Consider the following 26,027-nt stretch of genomic DNA (forward strand, 5'->3'; position numbering starts at 1 on the left):
GGCTGACGAAGGAGATAAGTGGCAAAACTTGCATCTGGGTGTCATCTAAAACTCTTGAAAGACCTACATTGGCTCCCAGTACGTTTCCGAGCACAGTTCAAAGTGTTGGTGCTGACCTTTAAAGCCCTAAACGGCCTCGGTCCAGTATACCTGAAGGAGCGTCTCCACCCCCATCATTCTGCCCGGACGCTGAGGTCCAGCGCCGTGGGCTTTCTGGCGGTTCCCTCATTGCGAGAAGCAAAGCTACAGGGAACCAGGCAGAGGGCCTTCTCGGTAGTGGCGCCCGCCCTGTGGAACGCCCTCCCAGCAGATGTCAAAGCGATAAACAACTACCTGACATTCAGAAGACATCTTAAGGCAGCCCTGTTCAGGGAAGTTTTTAACGTGTGATATTTTACTGTATTTTTGGTTTTTATGGAAGCCGCCCAGAGTGGCTGGGGAGGCCCAGCCAGATGGGCGGGGTATAAATAATAAATTATTACTATTATTATTATTATTATTATTATTATTATTATTATTATTATTATATTGACATACAGAATCCTGCATCAAGTGGCAATGTGGCCCATGCAGGAACTGGAAGCTTGCCTTCTACCTCAGGAATGCTCTCTGAAACCCTTCATTTGAGAGGAAGGGTGAGGGGGGATATAAATTAAACGAATAAAGTAAGTAAATTATCCCACCCATGTCCTGTCATCTGCCGTCTGATCTTCAACATGTTTAATCGGAAGTCCTGTTCATTTTGGAAGCCATTTTTAGTGCAGCAGCCTATAAACTGGAAAGAAATGAAAAGGGTGTAATCCACTCCCTATATTCTATTGAAGGGCACAGCTAAGTGCCAATGATTTGCTTAACTGTGCCTGGAGAACACCCAATGAATTTGGAATGCTTTGCCTGCTCCCAGCCACCGTAAACATTTAGCAGATGTTATCCAAATTTCCCTTCCCTGTTAATGTGACCCAGCAACGTAGGTCATTTACTAGGAGAATCTGAACAAAAATATTGACAGACTGCTCAACCCCACAGCTGTGTAACCCATGATTCAAAAACTTGACAAATTAGTTATAACTATGTATAAAAGGGAATTATCTCACTTAGTTTCAGTCAAAGGATCTACTTCCAAATGAGTAAAGTGGTCAGAACACTGTATGGTTTTCATAATTATGTTGCTATTTTCAAAGGGATGCACCACAATTTAAAAATAAAACAAAATGCCAAGGTATGATTTTTTAAAAGAAAAAGTGTAGCAGCTCTTAAGTCTGTTTTTAAATAGTTTATAGATTTGGATCAGGTTTTATGTATAATTTTATCTGTATACCATTTGGAGGGTATTATTTTTTACTTTGAAGTTTCTAAATGAAATAGTGAGTTTTGTTTCCACCATGTTGACAACTATCCTATTGCGTGTCTAGCTAATGGTATACAGTGGTACTTTGCTTTAAGAACAGCTTAGTTTATGAACAACTTGGATTAAGAATGCTGCAAACCAGGAAGTAGGTGTTTTGGTTTGTGAACTTTGCCTTGGAAGCAGAACATGTTTCACTTCCTGTTGAGTGTGTTCCATTTGTAAATTGAGTCCCCTGCTGCTATGGGAAAGTACGCCTTGGTTTAAGAATGGACTTCCGGAACGGATTAAGTTCATAAACCAAGGTACCACTGTAGATTAGATATTTTGGATATGGATAAGATGTAGATGGGATTTTGAATGTTGCTTTCTAGAAGCATGCCAAAAAGGTTGACTCAGGGGAAGGAGAGGGGAGGTTCTGAAGAACCTTGAAGAATCTCGCACAGCCCTGCTAATGAGATAGGTCCAAGCCTTAAATCTTATACAAACTTACTTGGGAATAAGCACCACTGGACAAAATAGTTCTTACCTCTGAGCAGAAATTTACAAGGACAGAACTGTGTTGTCAGTCAAAGATATAGGACGATTGTGCAACAGGACTTTGGGTTTCTTCTCTCCAGACCCCGTACTTCCCCCCTCAAAAGAAAGAATCTGCTCTGGAGAGTCCTCCCCCCCCCTTCCAGAGCAGTTTTTCGGGGGGTTGTGGGGGACTGGAGTGGAGATTGTCTCCATCAGTGCAGTTTGTGACTTGCGCTTATCGAATTTGCTTCATTGTTCTTGTTGCTGACTGAAGTTCTTTCTCTGCATCACTTTTTCATCATAGGTTAGTTAGAATTTAAGTGTATTAAAGAGTTTAATAAAAGCTCTCATAAGCCTTGTGCTGTTTGAGGTGCTGTCAAACATCCTGCTGTGAATTGCTTCTACTTAACTTTTGTGTTAGCTGGTGGTGATTATTTTTTTTTAATTTTAATTGGTAATAATAACAGCTTATTTTTGTTGTTGTGGGTTTGTTGATTCTTTTGCATTGTCCATGAAATGTTTTAAGCTTCAGCAATTGTTTGTATCGGACTCTGATGTCATTTCATCCAGCAAGTATTAGTTTGGAGGGAAAGGTTTGTAATACAATACAGTGAATTGTGGAAAACCTTTGGTGGGGGAAGAAAAGGGATCTAACTTCTCATGTGAAAACCCAGCGCAGCAAACGTGACACATTGTTTTACATTAATTTCCATGATTCATTTGGTATTCCCTTGCAACCTGACAAACTGTACTGTGGAACAGAAATAAAAACTTTGGATATAAAACAGGATTAGCTGATTAATATAGGTGTAAGGATGCCTTTGCCTTCAAACTAATGTTCCAGGGGACATTGGGGATAGTGTAAAAAATAGTCTGCTAAAACGTGTGTGTGTTTTCACATCATATTCCCCATAGTAGAATTGGATCGATAAGTAGTCACTATCTGCTGCTGTCTGTCTCTTCCAAGAGTCTTTCATTGGTTGCTGACTTGATCGCTCTCTGCAGACTTTCTGCAATTACGTTTGAAAAATGTACTTGTATCTGCTGGTGGTAACAAAAATGTTCTAGTCTATAACCGCCTTTAAGTCAGTTCATCTACCTATTCAGGTGCCACCAGTATACAAACATGTAAATAAAGCTGGTTCTCTCCCCTCCACCACCACACACATTTGCAAACACACACACACACACACACACACAGAGAGAGAGAGAGAGAGAGAGAGAGAGAGAGAGAGAGAGAACAAACCAATACAAAATTATTATGTAGCATCAGTTTAGGATTATTGTGTATGACACCAAACTATTTTGCTGCACAAGATAGGAAATCCAATACTTATAAAACAGTGCTTTTTTCTTTTTAAAAAAGGTTTAGGGGTACTCTCATTTTCCTTCACATATTGAAATACTGCCCCTCAATGAGGCCAAAATTAGATTCACAAAATGTTTAGGGGTATGCGTACCCCCAGGGAAAAAACTACTGCTTTTAAATATTTTTTAAGAAACCAGAACAGATTCAATTCCATTCTGGCCTTTTTAAATCAGTCAGTTTTTTGTAACACAAAACAAACACACACACACACACACACACACAAAAACAGTTCCTTTTGGCCACCAAACGAAATGTGTTGTAGGCATTGGAATAGAAGAGTTGATAATTTTCAGCAGAACTGAAAAATCCATGAGCTGCTTTTTGACTCCCGGAGGAGAACATTCCCATCACTCTGTGTTAAAGGGCTAGCTTGGTTCCATTGTTTACTTTTACCTCTGAGATATGCATTCCGGCTCCATTATTGATTCTGAGCCGATATAGGCTGAGCTGCTGAAAAACCCTCTTGCGAGGCAAGCAGCGTGTTACATGCAGCCAAGTCCTGTCCTGAGGAGGAGACGCAGCGATGGGAGGCCTGTGTTTTGAATGGAAGAGATGCAGGAAGTGCCTTACTATTCCCACCACCCTTTAGTGTCATTCCTCACAAAATTATCCCCATGCAGCTGCTGGAATTTGAGGTTCACGTTCAGTAAGCATGCACCTGCAGTCCCGCAGTGGGAAAACCAGTTTGGGGAGAGGCCATTTTTGAGAAGTGCAGAGGCAGGAAAAGGGTTAAATACCTTCCTCTACCTGCCCAGTTGCCCACCCCAATGGCTTTTTAAAAAAAAAAAAATCAATGCTTCACTAGGCATGTGTGTTTTATACATGTAAATCATATGCATCATATACACATAATTTGAGGCAGACCACATATTTATCATTCAATTTATTGTTATTAAATTACAAATGTACACATGATTAGAAACAGCTACATAGATTAGTAAGTTATATAACTGCATGACTTTGATATAGATATATACTATGCATAGCAGATTTGTACTCGTGTAAAGAAGGCAGCGTGCTGTTTTAAAGAATGAAAATACTACCCCCTCGTTATTGCAGCATTAAGGCAGGACGTGCGATTGGGGCAGCGAGGAGAAATCTCACCAATTATAAACAAAGTGGTAAGAATCTGAACAGCATGCAGCAGTTCTGAATCTCACCACTGTGTAAAAAGGTGCAGACATGCCTAGCGTTCCTTTCTTTCTGGCAGCCCAGTCCATAGAGCCCTCTGGTGTATAGCGGAGAGCAGGAAATGAGTCTCTGCCCTCACAAGCCCATACCTTCCAACATTTCTCTGATGAAAATATGTTAGTCCTATTCAGTAATAATAATAATAAATTAATAATACCTCATCTTTCTGACCTCACCCGTCTGCCCTAACCATTCTGGGCAGCTTCCAGCATATATAAAGACATAATGAGCATTAAACAACTTCCCTATACAGGGCTGCCTTCAGATGTCTTCTAAAGGTTGTATAGTTACTTATCTCCTTGGCTCGGGGGTTGCATTGCTCCATAGCCTCCAACATTTCTCTGATGAAAATAAGAATTTCCTACCACACCCTCCAAGATTTCTCCGATGGAAATAGGGACATCCTAAGGAAAAGGGGGACATTCCGGGATCAAATCAGAAACCGGGCTGGTTTCTGTAAATCCAGGACACTTGGAAGGTCTGCAAGCCCCCCCCCCCAACCTCCCAGGAATGTCACGAGTGAACACGCCCATTAGCATGTGCCTGTGTCCAAGTTGCCTGTCCTTGATTGTGTCAAATGGAATCTGTACATAGCAAGATTGTGCACAGGGATGAACACTCACATGAGACCCATATCAGTGAAGATTCTGCTTGTTATGTATTTGCGATCCTAAAGCTTGTGCCCATACCAGTCTGGGGGTGAGGAGGAGGTGCTGTATGCACAGTGTCTGTGTGTGTGTGCACTGTCCCTATCTAGGACCCCTTCATGAGATTGTGGGTTGTTATAAAATGTCCTTTTTGCAAAGCGCCAAGCTATTTTCAGTAGCAACTTTTAAACAAAGGATGCTAAAATGATTGCAAGGTGAGTTTTAAAATGATTTAATCTGTGTGTGCCTTCATGGGCTGTATGTTACGTTTGCTGGGAGTGCTGTGTTTTAAGATTTTGTCTTTTTCAGCTAGTAAACACAGCCATTAGAGAGAGTGAGAGAAAGAAAGAGAGAGAGAGCTCAACAGCAATGTATTCCAGTTAACTCTTTAGCTTTGGCAGTTTTAGTGTGTTCACTGCTGGCGTTGGACACGGTGCCAGAAAAATCCAGCTCCTGATGCAAAAGGATTTAAAAATAAGTCAAGCCCTGCCAAAAATACATAATTCTTTTTTGTACTCTCCAGTTTGTTTTACTTACAACAACGGCCTGGTCATACCCTACAGCATGCATTCATTACAGTGATCTTTGACTGGCAGATGCAAAGTAATAGGATGCATATTTTAGTGCTTATTATAATACCCCTGTCCAAAAACAACTTGACAAATTTGTGATTTCGACAGTCTCTCATTTTGCTGGCTGCAGTGCTCTGTGATTGCCTGGTCCACGTGGCTCCCAGATTATGCATAGCACCAATACTTCTCATTAAAATGGCTACAGTTCACCAGTTTCGGTAGCTTGGAACGAACTTGGAATGAATTATTATACAACAAAGAGGCTGCTGTCATGCAGAACAAAAGACAAGCAAAAGAGAGCTTTGGCTTAATGAGGCTAAGTGAGTGGCTCCCTTGCATCACCAGCTACTTGACGGCCTTTGAGCATGGATTTTTTTCTCCCCTACTCCACACACCAAAACCTTTGCCCTATTATTTTGTGTTTATGCACCTTGAGGCTAATATACATTTTAATATGCTGCGCGTTGGGAGGGGAACTGGTGGAATCAGCCATTAGATTACAACATGTGCATTCCCTGTTAAATTAATGACAGCCGAACACAGAGATAAATTTAGGTTTTCATATTTAATTACAGTGCACTGCAGTACGTTTAGCAAGGATAAATTGCACTATTATTATGTTTCAATTTTTTTGACATCTTTTCCTATTAACGACGAACCCTTACCCCCTTCTACCTCTTGCCATACATAACATCTCTGTATGTTCCATCAACCCCTTCGCACTAAATGTGGCTTCACTCGATACATTCCCCCCCCACACACATATTTTTCATGGTTTAGGGTTAGATTAATAGATGGGATGTTTCAAGGAAAGAGCATTGGGTTTTTGCGTCGTCAGGAAGAGCAGCAGCGAGGCAAACGATGAGGAAACAAATGACTTGTGGTGGCAAGCCTTCACATCCCAATTTTTGTGTTTGCGTTTGTTGAAGTCATTTGCTACCAAATGTTTCTCCACGATCACAGACGCAGGTAGGTAGGCCTGGTCTGCTTTCCCTCCAGAAACTAGGTTCATGGTAATAAATGCTGGCTCATGTTGTGTATGGTCATGTGGAAAAATTCTGGGGGTAAACCAGCCTATTTGTGGCCCTTTTCTATTATTTTTTGATTCATTTCTTTGCATAAACTTTAATGCTGAAGTGCTAAGAAAGTTCCTGAAACAACAAGCTCATAATGTGAGTTTTAACTCCTTCTAATACTCACCTTGAATGCGGGTGGCGCTGTGGTCTAAACCACTGAGCCTAGGGCTTGCCAATTGGAAGGTCGGCAGTTCGAATCCCCATGACGGGGTGAGCTCCCGTTGCTTGGTTCCAGCTCCTGTCAACCTAGCAGTTTGAAAGCACACCAATGCAAGTAGATAAATAGGTACCGCTCCAGCGGGAAGGTAAATGGTGTTTCCATGCGCTGCTTTGGTTTCGCCAGAAGCAGCTTAGTCATGCTAGCCACATGACCCGGAAAAACTGTCTGCGGACAAACGTCGGCTCCCTCAGCCTGTAAAGCGAGATGAGCGCCGCAACCTCAGAGTCATCTGTGACTGGACTTAACTGTCAGGGGTCCTTTACCTTTACTTTTTTAATATTCACCTTTATTGTGGCAGGGGTGCTGCCAGTCATGACCAAAGCTCTTTACCCCCTTACATGTTATCATAACATATTTGGGAGGGAGGCCCATAGGTCAGTGGTAGGGCAACTGCTTTGCATGCAGAAGGTCCCAGCTTCAGTCCCCAGCATCTCCTGGTAGGGCTGGGTGAGGCTCCCTGTCTGAAACCCCAGAGGGCTGCTGCTGGTTAGTGTAAACAATACTAAGCCAGGTGGGCCATTGATCTGACTCGGCTTCTATTGTCCTGTAAGACTGCATCATACAATCCTGTGCTGCTCTGAGTTGATGTCCTGTTTTTCTGCCTTTGTGGTCAGCATTCATCAGGCAAGACTGCCTACTGCCAGAACTTGATTCTTTGTGATTTACTTTTGTTTTGCTCAGCTGGGACCATCTGCTATTTGGCTCCTCCTCATCTTCATCTATTAGTAGCCACCTGGTCACCTAGCTGATGCTGAAACTCACCTAGCTGATGCTGAAACCCAGCCACATGGAGAGAGGGCTGGGACAGTGGGGCTTGCCTCTTCAGCTTGGCTTGAGCCAATTGCCATTTGGCCTCTCCTTTCATCTGCGGCCATTCCACCTGGCCATTTAATACTTCTATAACTTTTTGACATATGTGTGTGGGGGGGGGGGATTTGTGCCTGAAGTTGCTGGCTTTCCCATTCTCCCCCTTTCCACATTTTTTTCTTTTGAGTTGTCTTTTAGATTACAAGCCTTCAGGCCAGGAATGTTGTGTATGGGTTTTTGGGGGGCGGGGAGTACAGTGCCTAGCAAAATATAGGTATGTGGTGATGATGAGTTTGGATTTGATATCCCGCTTTATCACTACCCTAAGGAGTCTCAAAGCGGCTAACATTCTCCTTTCCCTTCCTCCCCCACAACAAACACTCTTGTGAGGTGAGTGGGGCTGAGAGACTTCAGAGAAGTGTGACTAGCCCAAGGTCACCCAGCAGCTGCACGTGGAGGAGCAGGGAAGCGAAGTCGGTTCACCAGATTACGAGTCCACCGCTCTGAACCACTACACCACACTGGCTCCTACTGAGCCTCTGAAACTGTAACTCCTTACTTTTTAATGGTCCGTCAGTTTTGCATTATAATTTACAGAGCAATGGCCTGGCACCACAATTAGGGCAGGCAGGGCATCCTTGGTAGCAGCCCCCACCTCTGGAACATCCAAGTAGAAACATTTAAGATGCTTTTGCTTGGCCAGGCACCATAGAACAGTCATTTTTGGATCTAGGAGTCTTAAGGGTAAAGGAGACCCCTGGCCATTAGGTCCAGTCGTGGCCGACTCTGGGGTTGTGGCGCTCATCTCGCTTTATTGGCCGAGGGAGCCGGCGTACAGCTTCCGGGTCATGTGGCCAGCATGACTAAGCCACTTCTGGCGAACCAGAGCAGCACACAGAAACGCTGTTTACCTTCCTGCTGGAGTGGTACCTATTTATCTACTTGCACTTTGACGTGTTTCGAACTGCTAGGTTGGCAGAAGCTAGGAGTCTTAGTAGACCACAAATTTGATGTGAGTCAGCAATGTGATGCACCAGTAAAAAATAAAAAAAAGCTAACGGCTTGAAGTTACAAGAAAGGAGATTTTGACTAAATATCAGGAAGAGCTTTTTGACACTAAGAACTGTTGGACAGTGGAACAGTCTCCCTCGGGAGGTGGCAGACTCTCTTTTTTTTGGAAGGTTTTTAAGCAGAGGCTGAACGACCATCTGTCATGGATGCTTTAGTTGATTTTCCTGTGTTTCAGGGGGTTGGACTAGATGACCCTCAGAGTACCTTCCAACTCTACCATTCTATGATAATATGATCCTATAGATTTTTATTGATGCTGTTTAATGTGTTGTTGTTGTTTTTTGATGGTGTGGTTTTTAATTGCTTTCTTATCATTGTATGGTGTTCTGTGCATTGTTGTAAGCCAACTACAGCCTGAAAAGCGGGTGGGATATTTCATATATAATTGAACATGAAAGTATGACAGAGTCATGTAGCTTCATAGCCTGTGAGATGGGAAAATTCTCGGCACATATAATAGAAGGAGCCATGTTCAAGTGGAGTATTTGGTGGCAGAAAATGGGAGGCCTTTGCATGCGTGATGCTCTGGATTGCAGGTATAACTAGGTTATGGGGCTCTAGCCATAATGGAGCTTTCTTCTAAGTGAATAGAGCTCAAGAAAGTCAAAAGCAATAAGTCAGCTTTTATTACTTCTGTAGTAAATTAAAATAGAAATAGTGGCTAATATAAATATAATTATATTCATCTGAAGACCAAAGGGCAGATTACAGTATAAAAACACAAAATGCATAGCATGGCATTGAAACAACAACAATTCTGAATGTTGCAGCACAACTATATATGCATTTAAGTAGTGATAATTTTTATTATATAAATAGATATGATAGATAGGTAAATAGGTAGATATAAACAACAACATACAATAGCAATATAATAATATAATATAATATAGTATAGTATAATATAATATAATATAATATAATTAATAGCATTATATCTTGGGTGAGGCCATCTGAGAACTTACTGTAAACAAGCCTTGCTTTTGAAATGGTTTTGTCTAGGCAACTGCAGTGTAGTTCTTGAGTAGGACCTGCTCTCGGTCTGATCCAAATAGTGCAAAATTCAAATGAGGCTTAATTTCTCCACCTGTCCCACTGGGGCAGGTTCTTGCCATGCTTATTTGGGAAATATGCCAGACTATTAGTATCTGTGTAGATCTGAACCTTTGCTGAATCTTGAGAGTACTTTCAGGTTGTTTTGAAACAGAAACTGTTCTTTTCCAACTGCTCTGGAACTTGAAAAGCCCAGTTTCTTATGTCACATAATTAAAGATATATTCCCCTCCAAAAAAAGGGTTTAAGCAAGCAATAACTTGAAGGAGTAGATTTTTCCAACTCCTACTGTGACTATAAAGAGGTAGAAGATATTATGCTACAGGCTTTTCCCTAGATTATTCCTTATTGGACAGTTGTTTCATGACAAAAGACCCTATGATTTGATGACCGGAGGGGTCATGACAAGAATAATAATCACTGTTTTAAAGGGAGCCTGGATCTTAGTGATAAAGCATTCATCATAGCAGTCAGCCGGAATTTGCTGGTGGAAGAATTTTCTTCAATGGCAGAGAAGGGCAGTTCTTTAAATTCAGAGCAAGCTTTCCGTATCTTTCTCTCTCACCATACCTCAACTTTTGTTATGTCTAAAGCACTGTAGAATACTTGAATTGCACTAGTGAAATGCATATTCAAAATTGTCCATTTCATAAATGCATTGCAGTTACTTATGATATAATTGTTTAACTGCACTTGTAATATGGAAAGTACTTAGCATCATTTCGTTTTGTTTCCCGTGCAACAAACACCCTTTTGAAATGGACCATTTTTTTACTTTCATTTTAGGGATGGAGACTAACTGAACACTAAGATAATGGCCAAATGGCAACTAGGGTCTAGTTGCTTAGTTTTTTTTCCTTTTATTTAGTAACATTTCTTAGAAGTGCTACTTTAATGTATGTTACAGTATATATTCACTCTTACTTTGACTAGCATTCTTATTTCATTGGTAATTTAGGGTTGTCTCCAGACCGTTTATGGGAGGAATTCAGTCACGCACCAGGAAGTTAAGTTTGCACAATTAAAGTGGATTAACGTGTTATGTTGCAGCAAATCCACTTTTTAAAAATACTGACTTTATATGATTAGGAAAAGAATCGGAAATGCACTAAACCCAATAGACAGATGGGGAAACTGAAAACCTCTACATAAAAAAATCAGGATGAATGTTATTTGTCATATAACATCCCCACAAATAAATTGGAACAAATGCTCAATAAACCACAGACACCATATAACCTCTGCATAAGCTTTGTGCAAGCAAATCTGTATGAATGCTCAATAAACAGGTCATATAGAGGAGTTCTTGGGCAGGCAGTCCTCAATTGGAAAATCACTGAAGGAGGGGTGGGGAGCACCAATAACTATGAAACACAATAGATGCAGAGTTTTTCTTTTCCACTGTGACAAATCTGCAAAAAATAGCTGCATTCATTGTGTTCATTTATGGCTCACTCTGTTGTCAACTAGTTATTAAGCAGAAAGGAGTTCAGAACAGACTGGGAATCAGAAGTTCTTGTTTAGAAAGAATGGTTTTAATCTACTTGTTTAGAAAGAATGATTTTAATCAAGGCTGTGTCACCATCTTAGTCATTACTCATGTGGGTTTTAGTTGATTCATTAATTAATTAATTTGCATTTGCCTATAAGTAAAGCAGTAGTTCTGAAGCAAACAAAAAACAAAAAAATAATAATTCTTACATCAGGGATCAGGAATCTGTCGCCCTTCAGATTTTGGAATCTGACTCCCATCTTTCCCCCACTTGCCATGGTCTACTATGGTCAGGGATGATGAGAGTTGCACTTCAGCAACATCTCAAAGCCCAAAGATGCTGCATCCTTGTTTTAAGTTCAGCACGTGTTTATTTCAGCAGACACCATCTTAGAAGATGGGTTATCCTAAGTGTTCTTAGAAGGTGGAGTTTGCCATCTGCTGTTTTCAGGTGGCCTTTTTAGTTGATCAGAAGTTTTGAAAGTCAATTAATTTAAACCATTACAAAATTGAACATTTTAATTATCCATGAGAGCTGTGACAAGAAGCTAACTTCCTTGTCATGCACTATCTAATATTTCTTTTGATTGTGCATGTCCAATCTTTATTCCTCACAACAATGATTTGATGTCTGGTACATGCATACGTCAATTAGCAGGCATCTTCCAACAGTGGTGTAGTATGAGGGGGTGTGGCACAGGTGCAGTTGCCCCAGGGGCAAAATTGTTAGGTGCACAAAATTTCAACACTCAATGCTGCCTCAGTACAGTTGCATGCTTCCGCTGCTGGGCTCTGATGAAAGCAGCTTCTCCATGCAACCCAGGAAGTGACCCCTCCAGACAACAGAATGACTCCTCTTTTCTTATCTCTGCGGATGGGATCTCCTGGGTGACACAGACACTGTTAGGCAGTTGAATGCACATGCATATTCTGTCCCTTTCCCTCCCTCCACGCGGCCCTCCAACCCATGCTATGCCACTGTCTTCCACCAAAATAGATGTGCACATTGACCGCATATTCCCATTCCCTCACAGGCAGTGTACTCCAGCTCTGTACTCCAGCTCTCATACATGGAGCTGAAGAAACTCCTGCAGGCTTGTGAGTGGCCAGTTCAGGTACATCCAGGCTGCAAAATTTAGGTTGCCTTTTGAAGGGGCTAACTTCTTGCATTGCCCAGTTTACTAAAAAAATATATATAATTAACAGTAGCCCTTCCGCCCAGTAAGTGTAGGATTTCAGCCTCTGCCTAATCAACAACTCAGGGACATGTTACAGCAGTGCAGTAGCCAAAAACATTCTGGGAAGCATCCTATTAATTTCTTGGAATCTTACTCATTCTCACTGCACTTCTGTATTTTGAAAACTGACGCTTAAAATAATTATGCCTCATCCCTGTTGACCTTATTTCCCCTTTATTCAGATCAGCGGTAGACCATTTTTAATGAAGAAAGCTCCGTGATACGCTGTGCTTTGCATCTGAGATTTTGATTGTCATATTCGTTAGAGATTTTCATGTAATTCATTGTGTAACTCAGTGACTATAAGCCATGCCTTGCATCTTCATTCTTACATTTATCATTTTCCACAATCTGCCCCTTTAACAACTGGGAATTATTTAGGAACGCTGCTCCATGCACCGTATGTATGGAGATCCCCCACCAATGGTACATTGTTTCACAGTTTGTAAATAGCAAGCAGTATTTTACTTCAGTGAAATTTAGTGTTACTTTAGGAATCCAGTATATAAGGTGTTGATTTCTAACAATCCAATTCTGCAGATGTAATGGAGTGTCACTCTATGTGTGCTACATCATGGCAGGTAACAAAAGAGGAACCACTGTTTGAAAAAAAAAAAATAAAGAATACTCTTTAAAACCAAAAGCAGACATTTGAACAAAACTAAGACAACCGCAGTTGTAACCTAAGCAAGGAGTGGCTAAGCTGTAGCCTTCCAGATGTTAGTGGACTACAACTCCCATCACCCCTGATCCTGCACTGGCTGTGCTAGCTTGGGCTGATTGGAATTCAACAACATCTGGAGGGTCACAAAGAGGGATGAGGGGGGAAATTAAATCAGCTCTCATTTAAAGGTGAACCTAGCTAATTTGCACGTTCCAAAGCAATACAAGAACTGAAACAGAGCCATACTTTGACATTCTCAGTCCTCAGAAATTTGAAATGCAGTTCTCCCGCCCAGTTATGTGTACAAAAATCCATAAATGGTAGGGGAACCTGTGCCTAAAAAATGCATTCATTAGTAAAATACCATACCAAAAAAAGCAGCATACTAGATAAAATTGCTTTGTAAATAGGTGTATGTTAGGCAAAAATCACATTCCAAGCTTTGTATATTAGGAATACACACTAAAATACTGATTACTTTTCATAGGACAAAAAAATAATAATTTGCAAATGCATGTGGATGCCAACGCTGTTACCTTTTAATGCTACTCATAAAACTTTTTCTTACTGAACCATTCGCCACAGTGTACATGATTTTCTATCTGCTGGGTTTTTTGTGTTCTTTGTTAGTGTATACAGGCACATGTATATTATGTAATTTGTTCTTGTTGTAAACCACCCTGGAATTAATTTTGATGAAACGTGTCCTAATAATATATTTATTGAGTAGATAGATGCTAATATTAATTTGAAGAATCTATTGGTCTTTTATTATTTAGTTATTCGTTCATTATTTGAACATTCATTTAATTTTATTTAATGGGGTTGGCGTAACAGTGAATAGTTTTATTGGATTTGGATATAACAGACCCACCAGGTCTCCTGTACCCATAAAGCTGACTGTATGACATCACAGGGTAGTACGAAATTACTAAGTTCCTTCACAGACTTCCTGAGAGGTTCAGTAAGGGCGTGTACAAATGTGCCATTTTTTGACCAATGGAGGCTGTTTCGCTGTTCTGTAAACACATGCATTTCTTCAGCTCCTATGCAAGTGCTTAACACAAAACAGTTTAGCAGGCAGGATATAGAATGGGGAAGATGAATTTGTGGAGGTCATTTATTGGCCAATGCTATAATGTCACCAGCCCCATTACCCACTCTGATCCCTGGAGCGGCTCTGCAAGTCTTCTCAAAAATATTTGCAGGTTCATTATTTTTTAAAGATAAGTGGATAAACATGCAGACCAAGCTTTCACCTTTAATAAAGATGAGTAGCCTGCCGAAAGCATGGAGGGCTGCTGTAGAACCTGAAAAACAGATATATATTTTTAAGCCAGTCTCTCGCTATATGAAAAGACTCTGTGGTGACAAACATCGTCATCTCACCCCTAAACAAGGGATGATAAATCACGATACTAAATAATAGCTTAAGGTTGTTGTACATATTCCTTGACCTTTTCTTCATTCTTCAGAACTCATACTGAGAAGCATGTCCTTTAGGAAATCCGTGTAACTTGCACTTTGTGTGTGTGGTCACAATATCTGTCCTGCATGAAAACCACAATCCCAGAGTCAGCACCTGACATTCCAGGACGGATGCCAAGGCCCCAGAGTGCTGACTCATCCCGTCACCACCTCTGACGAACCCACATGCCAACCAGCTGGGTCCACAGGCAAGACTTTTAGTTTTCCCTCAATCTAAACAATGCATGTTTAGCCTGGAGAACAGAAGATTCAGGGAAGATACGATAGCTGTCTTCAGATAGCTGCCGACCATGGGGTGATGGTTGTAAACTGATTTCCGTAATTACTGTTGCAACCTATCCTGAGATTTACAGACAAAGGGCAGGCCATTATTTTTATATATATATTAAATGACCAGATAAATAAATATCCGAAGGGCTGTAAGAGACAAAACGTAGGACAATGCCTTATAGTGACTCACACAATTCTTCTATCTAGCTCAGTATTTTCTCCAGGATTTCAGGCTGGATTTTTTCCCAGCCCTATCTGAATAAAGACTCCAGGTTTCAATGTAGGTCTCCTGTTGAGTCATCCTCTTCTTTGGCAATCACTCATAGCCAAGTATGATTTTCTTCCATGAACATGGCCTTAGTGGTGTGTCCACAAGTGACTATGGAGGCCAATTCTGAAGCCACACCTCCTTCCAAAGTGGGGACATAGGTTTACGGGCAGGAGTTGATCACGGTGAAGATTTGCCAAATGTGCCTTCCTCTTAGCTCATTTCTCACTTTTATCCTTCTTCAAAGTTCATGATGCCTTTTGTAGAAGCTATTTTCCCAATTGAATCTTATTGAGTAATACTTAGGTGAGTCCTGCTCAAAGGGTTGTATCCAACTAATGAGCCATGTGAGTGGAAGCCCTGTGGAAGGACTTATGCTTGCACAATGGGGTTTTTCCTCCTCTCCACCCACTGCATGCTCCCCAAAATTGGCTGCATGTACATGTCGGGAAAGCCCAGGGGGAGGAGATGAGGGATCATTCTATCTGGCTAGGTGCAGTGCTTCTACTGATGAAACATTGATCATAGTGTAGCCCTGAATTCCACTCTATGACTTGGTGGTAAGCCGAATATTTATATTCAACAACATTGAATTCATGGTTAACTATTCAATTTAACTTAAATTTAATATGCAAACATGGAACATAGGGTGCCAGGCCAGTCTATTTGTCCATCCAGCCACATAATGTCCACTCTGATGGGCAATGCCTCTCCTGGGTCTCAGGCGGAAGGTCTTGCTCATCACCCAACCATTTTGACTGCAGGAACATTTCAGCTTCATCATATATGGAGGCTCTATAAATAGTTTGAGAAGACAGAGGTGTTCATCTTGAGAGCATGATGAGCGAGTCTGTAATATCATGATTACAGTCGCATTCTTGTTGCTTCTGTGCTGTCATTCAGTAATGAACTGGCAGCGAAACAATTTGGGTTGTAAGCAACTGATGCATAACAGTCTTAACCCACGACTATCGTCAATGCTCCCAGCTCAGTCCTGCAAGAGTACTTCACATTTTCTCATCATCTCAGCCCATAAACTTATTTCCTCTTCAGCAAACACCAGATGCCACAGTAAAAAATAGGGTAAAGTTTTCTTTATTTGATTGTGTGTGTGTGTGTGAATATGAATATTGAACAGAATTAAAACATTAGGCACAGAACCCTTTTTGTGTGCTTATATCCAAGTTTCAGAAATACTGGAATTAGTACACACACACACACACACACACACACACACACACACACACAACATGTACATTAATAAAGCTATGAGGAAGCATTGTGTGTAAGAATTTGGGGTTTAAATCCAACCCAGAGAAAGGCATGATTAAGCACATTTATAAAAGCAACTCCATCTCTACATTGGATTTATACCTGAGCAACCCCGAGAACAGTTATTGCCTCTTCCGAATACATCATCATCATCATCAGCATCATATATATATATATCACCCTTCATCTGAAAATAACCAGGTGGGTTATAGTTTAAAAATACAGAAAACACTGAATACTTATAATAATACTAACAAAAACAACCCATAAACCCTCTCCCACAAACATGTTCAAAAGGCCATAGATTGTTTACTCAGCCAAAGGCCTGGTTACAGAGGAATGTTTTTGCCTAGCACCTAATCATAGCTTCCCTGGGAACAGCATTCCACAAAGGGGAAGCAATTTCTCTGGTTAGTTTGCAAATTCAAAATTTCTTTGTCTCAACCTTTTAATTTTCCATTCAATTTCTTGGTTCACTAACGTTGAGAATTGTGCCTGTAACATTTTTATATTTTGTTTTATTGAGTCCTTTCCAGGTTTCTTAATCAACTTTTTCATTTTTTATCAGTTCATCCATAATTTCCTTTTTTTACCTTCTCAAATTCTTTTTTGATGTGCACTTTGCTGAATAAAAAAACCTCTCATTACCACCTTGCTTATATCCCATAATATATTTAGATCTGTCCCTTTATCCAAATTCAGTTCAGTTCAAAATAATCCTTCAGAATTTCTTCAGCTTTTTGCATAGTTATTTGGTTACCTTGAAGACTTTCATTTAGCTTCCACCTCAATGTGGAGTTTTCTTCTCCTTTTAACTCTAATAAAGTCTTTGATTGTATTTCAGTTCTTTTTATTCTCAGTGTTAACTAATTTGATATCCATATCGAGTTGATTCTTCCAGCAGACTGATTTGGCTCCAAATAATGGGTATATTCTTTTTCAAATGGGTGTCTAAATTGCCAAACATCAATCAATTTAAAATTCTCCACCAAATTGAAGAAAGTCAAAGGTAGTCTACCTTCTTTTGAATCCGTTTTTCTTATTGTCCTATCCATTTTTATTGAGACTACCCCATTTAGGTCACTCATTAAAATTATTTTTTATCCATAAAATCAAACCATTTTTCTCCCAATTCTTTATAAAATTCCAATTTTTTAATCATTTGGTGTGTAGGTTCTCATTATCACAATTTTTTCACCTTGTAATGTTATCTCTATAGCTATCATTCTTCCGTCCTCATCTTTAAATAACTGTTTGGGGTTGTATTTGTCTTTTACATAAATTACCACACCTCATTTTTTGTGTTGTTGTTTTTTGTCTTATCTGATGTTATAAAGTCCATCCCTAATATTTTACAGTGGTACTTCTGGTTGTGAATGGGATCCATTCCGGAGCCCTGTTCGCAACATGAGCAGAATGCAACCTGCGTCTGTGCATGCGTGGGTCGTGATTTGGCGCTTCTGTGCATGCGCGTGACGTCATTTTGCACGTCTGCGCATGTGCGAGTGGCGAAACCCAGAAGTAAACCTTTCCAGTACTTCCGGGTCACCGCAGGACCTATCCTGAAAGAACATAATATGAAGCAGACGTAACAAGAGGTATGACTGTATTTGTCAATACTCTTCTATGTTTTCGTGCTACATGAGTTTCTTGCAAACATATAATGTCCAAATTTTCTTCTTGTAATACATGTTCAATTTTATTCCTTTTCAATTTATATAAATTAAAGTATTTATTCCTTTATTGTTTAATGGGAACTTGGTCCGGACATAACATTTCTGGTTTAAAATGATCTGCAGGCTCACATAGTTTCAGCTAACAGATCCAGAAAGCTTGATGAACGCTGCATTCTGGCTTGAGTATATAACAACGACCCCATGTGGGTAGGCAGCCTGTCTGTTGGGTAACCATGTATGCCATTTCTGATATTCACATTGAGGAGTCCTTCATAAGCTTCCAAGGAACTCCAAGGTTTTCCCATACACAGCTTGAAAGCTGCAAGCTCTTAAGATTTGGCTATTTGCCATGTGTTCTGGACTAGTTCTCTGGAAGTGGCATTTCAGAAGATGTTGTTCAAAACTGGCTTAGTTGCCCTTTGTCGAAAACAATACATTTTTAAGTAGGTTTGGCTATGCAGCTGTGTTGGAGTTTGTGTTTGTGCTGGTCCTTGTATACTCAAGCCAAGATGGCTTTTATGGAAGCAATAAAACATCAGCTGTGATGTTCTGCATTTGATGGACTCTTGTTTAAATAATGTCCTTACCACAATGGCTCCTAGAATTGATAGCTCTCAGATAAACCAATGACAATATGTTTAGTTTGTCTTGCTGGAAGCCTATGTTTTTTGGACAAAGTTAAGAAAAAGTGGGGCCCTTTATTCGGTGTAGAAAAAAATGCAAAATGAAAATGCAGCATTTCTGTTTGGCAAGAATTGGTTAATATGCCAGAGAAAACTTTATTGCACACGGCTTGCATATAAATTTACACAATGAAGTGGTAAATTAAAATTGCAACATTGATTTTCCTTTTAACTCTGCTCAGTCTGCATTTATAATGAAGGATTTATTATTTCTCTTATTTACCACCTTCTGTTAGGAAGTTGGTATGAGGTACAATGGCAAAGTGTTCAGACCAATTAGAATAGGAGATTTAGATAAGACCAGCAAATCCAGTTGAAATGTCTAAGGAAAATTATTCCTGTGTTTAAATCAGAGAAGGTCAAATGGTGGCCTGTGGACCAGATCCAAAGCCTAAGGAAAGTTCATTTGGCCCCAGTTAAATTTATGACAAAGAGTTTGGCCATTGTTTCTCTTGTATAAAAAAGAAAAGGTGTTTTAGCATGATTGTTTCTAAGCATTGTCCTCAATGCAAGCTTGATTATATTCCCGAAATTTGCAAGTCCAAGTTCTGTGCTAAATGCCTACCCTTAGTTCACCCAGCTACGTGGTTCCAAATTTGGAGATGAGGTGACCTTGTTCCACCACTTCTTACCTCTGCAGACAACATTTCTGATGCCTTAGGCCAGACACCCCCATACTCAGTCCTCCAGATGTTTTGGGACTACAATTCCCATTATCCCTGACCACTGGTCCTGTTAGCTAGGGATGGTGGGAGTTGTAGTCCCAAAACATCTGGAGGGTCAAGTTCGGGGGTGCCTGCCTTAGGCCATGCTTTTTCTATGGCTCAACAGCACAGCCTACAAGCACTAGCTAGGATTTAGTGTCTAATCTGTGTGACTGGCTTTCTCATAAATATGACAGAGTTTTGGTAGAAAGGCTACCTATCTTTCTATTAGATGTTTCCCTTGTTGACCTCATAGTAACCCTGAGGTGAGGTTGGTTGAAATCAGCGCTTGAAATGAATTAGTTCAGCTGAACAACATTCACTGGTCTAGTTCATAAATCTCTGAACGACACATGAAAGTTGTTTTCATGATTGCTGGGTGAACTAAGTTCATTTTGGGTTTGAATTTTGACTAATTGCTAGTTCAGCTTTAGCTTCATTCCTTTACCCAACTACACTCCCCCCCCAAAAAAAAGAAATTAAAAGCTTTCATTAGAAAAGAATAATAATTTAATCAGACATCCATAAACAAAGTTAGTAAGCAAAACATGGAGGCAACATTTTTGGTCTTATTAGGCAGTTGGAGAGGTATTGATGTTGCTAAGAATACTTTGTTGCTTAATCATGGTTGCTAATAAATCTAAAGGAAAGAATGTGAGGCATTTCCTTATCTTCCCTGCTGATGAGATTCACTCTCATCCAACAAGAATGGCTTACAGCAGTGATGGCCAAACTTGGCCCTCCAGCTGTTTTGGGACTACAATTCTCATCATCCTATTGGTCAGCTGGAGGGCCAAGTTTGGCCATCACTGGCTTACAGTGAGAAGGGCAGGTGTAAGAAAACAGTGAATGTTGCCTTCTGCCTTTAACAGCTGTATGACTTGCACAAATTTAAATTGTAACCTTCTGAATGCTGACTTTGTTTTGCAGAGGAAATTGGGTGAACTTGGAATGAACTGGTTCATTTTGTGAAAGGGTGAACTTGATCTTGAACTAGTTCCTTTTGGAGAGGATAAACTAGAACTTCCCAAGCAGTGTTTGAGATGCAGGGCAAACTCTCAGGAATTATATGTCAACTGAAAGCTTTTATGGCCCCAGTCTGCAAATGTTTTATTAAGGGCTGCAAAATGAAATGAACCTGAGAAAACAAAAACCCTGTGACAAATACAGTGATGGTGCAGGACCATAATTAAACATAAAAACCACTGTCCAACCAAGAGTGTGACCTATAAAAAGAGATGTTAAGTGAAACCTTTCAGAAATTTAGAAGTTAGGCAACACTTGTATCAGAAACAACCAGAATTATATTCGTCAAGTTGTCTCTTATGCAATACAGATAGGGAGAATAGGGAGGGGGCATAAAAAAGAACCCCAAAATTGTTTAATCTTGTAGGCATAAGGTGTGCATTTATGTTCAGTCTCAAGATGAACACTGCAGATTTAATTAGATTAGTCTCTGCTAGATGCTGCAGATGTCGTGGTGCTGTCTAGGTTTCTAAGACAGAAGACATGGCTGATCCACCCCCATTTTTTGAAACGCAAAGTCCAGAACTTACCCAGAAACACACAAGTGCCTTGTAGCCAGAACCTATGCCAGGGATGAGGAGCCTGGGGCCCATGGACTGCTGTTGGACTACCACTCCCATCATTCCTGACTGTGGCGATCACACAGAGCCCCCGGACATTTGACAGTCTATTGACCCTGTGCCGCCACTGTGATTGCTTTTTTCGCTGCCACCAACCCGTTTCTCCTCACGGGTAAACACGGAGTCCAGTCAGTTGGTATCATTAACAAATAATCAAGTTTATTTATAGGCCTGAACAAGCTTATGGTTTCAGTTAATTTTTCTTAGCAGTTTCTTAAACCTGGTTCCGTAACTGTTCTATGCGTTCCTAACAACTTCAAACTGATTATTCCAACTATCTATCTGACTCCACCTAACAATTCCTCATACTCCCTCACCTCACAACTCGACCAACCCACAGACTTAACCTCCCTCTTCCTGTGGGAATGTTCTGGGGTGCAGGAGAGGATATATTGTGGGATTATATCCTTATCCAACTTGTGCTAACAAGTTCCCAAAATATCAGCAGAGTTTATAGACATTCCCCTTTAGTTCGCAACGGTAACGTGTGCACAGGTTCGCTAGAACCTCTATAATAATTACTCTGGTAATTTCCCCTTTGTTCCCTCTTAAAATACAAGACACAACACAGTCTTTATAAAAGTATAAAAGAGTTTGCTCATGTTCTGTTCACAACATGATCCCAGAATGTAGACAGGCTTAAAAAGGTTACATATACTTAGAATCTATCTTGTTGCAAGATAGATCTTATCTCCTCTCTTGGCTGAGAGCCAAGAGGGCATCTTTACATGCTTCCTCATCGAAGGAAAATGGCAGAGAGAGAGAGATGGCTGCCTGCCCTGTGCTTTTGTCATTACCTGCACAGGTGAGGCCACACCCACCTCTGGTCACATGCGGAGGAAGTCCGTCCCCAGGAAGTTTACCTGCTTGCTGGACAGACATCCCTCCCCATGTTCTAACATGTACACTCTAGGAATGTTGTCATTGACTGCTCCTGTGTTTACATCCCACACTTCCTTCTTCAACTCCCAACTCTCAACTGACTTTCACACAACTCCCCCTCTATCCCTAACTCCTCCTATCAGTTTCCACTGGCCAATCATATCACACTCATTTTAACCCTTTCCTTATGACCCACCTAGGCGGCAAACGCCACACTGACCATTGGCCATGCTGGCTGAGGCTGATGGGAATTGGAGTCCAACAACATTTGGAGGGACACAAATGTTCCAGCCCTGCCTTTTGCGGACCTTGTAGCTAAAACATAAAGCAAATGTTTTGTGCAGTTCCTTATCTTTCCATATTCCCTACAGCACTCACTTCTTTGTGTAACAGCCCACCTGACAAAGGGTTCCAGAAAACTCAAAAGCTTCCTTTGTATTTTATGACAAGTTTTCTGGTTCTAATTGTAGGGATAGCTTGACTCTGGATTTGGATTTGCTTTTCCCCTTGTGGACCAATGGGGATTGCTTGGTTTTTAATAAGCATTTTTAAGTATCATTCATCACTTCAGAAAGAAAAATTAAGTCCAGACATAAAATAAAAAAATACATTTCCTGCATTTTCAATGAATGCTTGCTATGAAGCATTCTGTTTCTGAATATACAAGCACTGCAGGATCTCTGCAATCGCTCATCTGAAATATATTATTTGGAAGCTATTTGAGTGCAGTCAAGATGAAGATGAGACGGTCATTTTAAGCAGAGCTTCCACTGTAGCAAAAATCTCATTTTCTCTCCAGGTGAAGATAGACAGGTGGGCTAGTCTATGCTAATTTGCAGTTAAATTCAAAGACACTGCTCTAGGATTCATCCGAATAGATGCTTAGTTCTAAATATAGGAGTTGAAATCATAGTAGCAACTCACAGGATTAAAATTTTGGCAAAATTTGAGAGTAAGTGACATAAAACTTTTCAACTGATTATTATTTTTTTAATCTCATACAATCGGTCTGTAACTTTTTACATAGTCCAATATCTGGCCATGTATGGGTTTTACTCATTGGGAAAATGTTTATAGTAGGGGTTCAGTTTGGATCTGGGTTCAGTGCTTCAGAACAGAAGATTTGGTCTGAAGCACTTGGAGGCTATGCAATTTGGCTCAGGGTCCAAATTCATTTCAGAAAGAATTGAACTTTGCTTTTCTACACTCACTATTATGGGGAATAAAAAATGACTATAACGTTTCCCCCTTTTAGCAGAAGCAAATGGCATTTTCAGGCAGGCTAACCTCTCCAGAGTGGATTAAGCCTGCCAAATCACAGGCGAATACATGTAGAGTTTATTAGTAGGGAATATTAGCTTAAGGAATTGTCTCTAACTTAGGGAGCAGAAGTGGATGAAATTTGCAGCCATTGCCCCTTCTGTTGTCACTAATCTTGCTAATTTTTCAGAAGGATAGCTCCAGTGGTTTCCCCTCCAACACAGCCCTTACATTTCCACGAGTGGTAGCTTGAAAAGGGTGTGTGTGTGTGTGTGTGTTCCGTTGGGCAAGCAGAAATACTTGCATGGGTGGAACAATCTGCTTTGTGCTGTGTTGAATTCCAACCCATGTGTTTTGTGTACAACTGATATCTAAATAGCAGGTGTGAGAGAAGTTTCCCTGGGTAAGAAATCTGCCCAATTGCAGGCAAATTGCTCCTGCCTGCAACTGTGCTGGTAGGTGTGCATTTGTTGGGGGAAGAACTTAAATGGCTGGTGCTGCTGGTTTCACTGCCAATACCACTGCTGCCATTGCCACTGCCAGATCCATGCCCTTTCTCCCTGGAGATCACTGCCCACGACATGCATGAATAGTGTAAGCTCATTTTTCCTTGGGAAAATCGTGATGGTTATAGTTGGTGATTGTTAGATAAGGGAGACATTTCATTATTTGAGGAAATGAAGAAACTTTATTATAATGCATCTTTCTTTTATCTATCTATCCTGCGTATTATATAGTATCGTTTTATCACGTTGAAAGCTAGGCCTTGACATTTCACTATTGCTACAGGGAAGGAACATTTTACTCTCATTCAGGTGCCGGGACCATTATTATTGTATTCGTGACATGGATTTGTATAATCTTTATAATGATTTATAATGCTGTGATGATTTATCATATTTTAATGATTTGGAGTTGTCTCTAGATGTGCATCTAAAATATTTAAAACTTAATGAAAGTTCTAGAGACTTAGCAAGCACAGCATGAACTGCGAGCAAAAGCTGGTTGGGTCGTCCCAGATTAATTACCCAGATTAATTACTTGTTCCTGTTAACTGGAATTCCTCGCAAGATGGTGTTAGGTTAAAATTCCCAGGTGTGTCCATCTAAACTACTGACACTGGGTGATTACACAGAAGCAGTGTGGTTATCATTCATGACTCAACTGGAAAGGCTACGTGATCCCACTCATATTGCTTTCTTCTCTCCCTTTGCTTTGCATATTTCATTCAGCTATATGGTACTGCAGGAGAAGCTGGGTCTCAGTTTTGTAGCTTTCTGTGTAACTGCATCCATGCTGACTCTAATTTTATTTTATTTTATTTTAAAAAGGCTGGTTGGCAAAGAACAATTGACTCAGAATCGGATGCCTCAGTTCAATTGAGTCACTGTGGCGTAGTTCTTAGCGTGTTGGACTAGAAGTGCAGAGACCTGGGTTCAAATCCCCATGCAACCACTAAACTCACAAGATGACCTGGGGCCAGTCACTCTTTCCAAACCTATCCGACTTCACAGGATTGTTGTGGGAATAAAATTGGGGGGAAGGGGGCTATGTATGTCACTTGAGTTCCTTGGATATGGGGGATATGAATAAAATGACTGAATGAATGAATCATTTAGCAAAAGCTGCTATATTCAGAATATTTTTTTTTAGTATGTGTTTCCTTAAATGGATGGGCCACCAGAGGACTTTAGACCTCTGTTCCAGAGTTTATTTCTGGGCTCAGTTCTAGATGTTGATTTTTGACCCGAAAGAGCTTTGGCTTTGCACACCCAAGAGATAGTGTTGTTCTCCCCTATGACACTTCCTTGGTGCGTGTTACTTGTTTAGTAACGTTACTTGCTTCATGGACTTAGGGTTGTTAAAATAAATCAAAAACAATAAATATATTTTCATTAGCTACTGTAATAATTCATATTCCTCCGCAGTTGGGAAGGCTGAAGTCAGCGATGAATTAGCTCAGGTCCCTGCTCAACCATAACCCTATCCATTTGCTCTTTGAATATAGAGTTACGCTCCTCTTATTCCTTGTAAATTGCTGCATAGGGATGCATTTTTCTGATTTGCAATGAGCTCTTCAGTAGTCCCATAAAAGTGGGATAATGCATGTGCCCTATTCTTACAAACAAATTTAAATTACTCAGTTTCAGAAGGTTGGGGGCGGGGAATAATTCCATTCCCATGTGGCACCACTGTAAGATTTCATGACCAAACTGCGGGAGGCAGTGGAAGACAGGAGCGCCTGGTGTGCTCTGGTCCATGGGGTCACGAAGAGTCAGACCTGACTAAACAACAACAAAACAATTGTGTATCTGTATAGATATATCTGTATAGTATACCTGTGGTGCTCCAAATGTTGTTCAACCACAACTCTGACCATTGGGTGTGGTGGCTGGGGCTGGTGGGAGTTAGAATCCAACAACGTCTGGGGGGGTTTCAGGCTCCTCACCCCAAATTTGGATGCATAAAATATACCCATGTTGGATGAGATCAAAGGTGCATCTAGTCCAGCTTTCTGTTTTCAACAGTAACCAGCTAGATGCTTCCAGAAATCCACAAGCAGGCCATGGAGGAAGCACCCCATCCCAGTTGCCTCCCACCCCCAGTAACTGGA

General features: G+C 40.6%; 2 protein-coding genes across 4 annotated transcripts in view; one reads left to right on the forward strand and one right to left on the reverse strand.

Annotated features, from left to right (window-relative positions):
* The window catches only part of DPYD (dihydropyrimidine dehydrogenase), a 537,474-nt gene that overhangs the window by 481,403 nt on the left and 30,044 nt on the right, over positions 1-26,027 (forward strand). The window lies entirely within an intron of this gene.
* LOC308586924 (uncharacterized protein) overlaps positions 731-26,027 on the reverse strand; it is a 61,552-nt gene continuing 36,255 nt past the window's right edge. The window contains exon 8 of the mRNA XM_081194133.1: positions 731-768. The gene's annotated coding sequence lies outside the window, so the exon portion shown is untranslated. The remainder of the gene's footprint in view (positions 769-26,027) is intronic.

This window comes from Podarcis bocagei (assembly GCF_964188305.1).
Source record: "Podarcis bocagei genome assembly, chromosome: 5".
Taxonomy (NCBI): domain Eukaryota; kingdom Metazoa; phylum Chordata; class Lepidosauria; order Squamata; family Lacertidae; genus Podarcis; species Podarcis bocagei.